Source organism: Salvelinus namaycush, chromosome 39, assembly GCF_016432855.1.
Source record: "Salvelinus namaycush isolate Seneca chromosome 39, SaNama_1.0, whole genome shotgun sequence".
Classification (NCBI taxonomy): domain Eukaryota; kingdom Metazoa; phylum Chordata; class Actinopteri; order Salmoniformes; family Salmonidae; genus Salvelinus; species Salvelinus namaycush.
In genome coordinates this window covers 19,011,425-19,012,633 of record NC_052345.1, presented here as the reverse complement: position 1 = coordinate 19,012,633, position 1,209 = coordinate 19,011,425, and positions in this window count along the sequence as shown.

Sequence of the window (1,209 nt, the reverse complement as noted above, 5' to 3'; positions counted from 1 at the left end):
GTTGTGGGGGTGCTTTGCTGCAGGAGGGACTGGTGCACTTCACAAAATAGATGGCATCATGAGGGAGGAAAATAATGTGGATATATTGAAGCAACATCTAAAGACATCAGTCAGGAAGTTAAAGCTTGGTCGCAAATGGGTCTTCCAAACGGACAATGACCCCAAGCATACTTCCAAAGTTGTGGCAAAATGTCTTAAGGACAACAAAGTCAAGGTATTGGAGTGGCCATCACAAAGCCCCGACCTCAATCCCATAGAAAATGTGTGGGCAGAACTGAAAAAGCGTGTGCGAGCAAGGAGGCCTACAAACCTGACTCAGTTACACCAGCTCTGTCAGGAGGAATGGGCCAAAATTCACCCAATTTATTGTGGGAAGCTTGTGGAAGTCTACCCGAAATGTTTGACCCAAGTTAAACAATTTAAAGGCAATGCTACCAAATACTAATTGAGTGTATGTAAACTTCTGACCCTCTGGGAATGTGATGAAAGAAATACAAGCTGAAATAAATCATTTTCTCTACTATTATTCTGACATTTCACGTTCTTAAAACAAAGTGGTGATCCTAACTGACCTAAGACAGGGACTTTTGAAAAACTGAGTTTAAATGTATTTGGCTAAGGTGTATGTAAACTTCTGACTTCAACTGTAGGTCCTGGACGGCAGGAAGCTTGGCCCCAGTGATGTACTCGGGCCGTAAGCACTACCCTCTGTAGCTCCTTACGGTCAGATGCTGAGCAGTTGCAATACCAGGCGGTGATGCAACCGGTCAGTATGCTCTCGATGGTGCAGCTGTAGAACTTTTTGAGGATATGGGGACCCATGCCAAATCTTTTCAGTCTCCTGAGGGGGAAACGGTGTTGTCATGCCCTCTTCACGACTGTCTTGGTGTGTTTGGACCATGATAGTTCGTTGGTGATGTGGACACCAAGGATCTTGAAAATCTCGACCCGCTCCACTACATTCCCGTCGATGTTAATGTGGGCACGTTTGGCCTGCCTTTTCCTGTAATCCACAATCAGCTCCTTTGAGAGATGAAAGAAAAGGGAAGACTACCTTTACCCATGTCAACTAGATTGATGCAGTCTTTCTATCGATTTATGACATTATTTTGGTGAGTAAGGGTGTATTTCATCTTCTAGGGCAACAAGTAATGACGGAAGAGAAGCTGCATGTATCTAATTATAGACAAGTTGGCTAACAAATAGTGT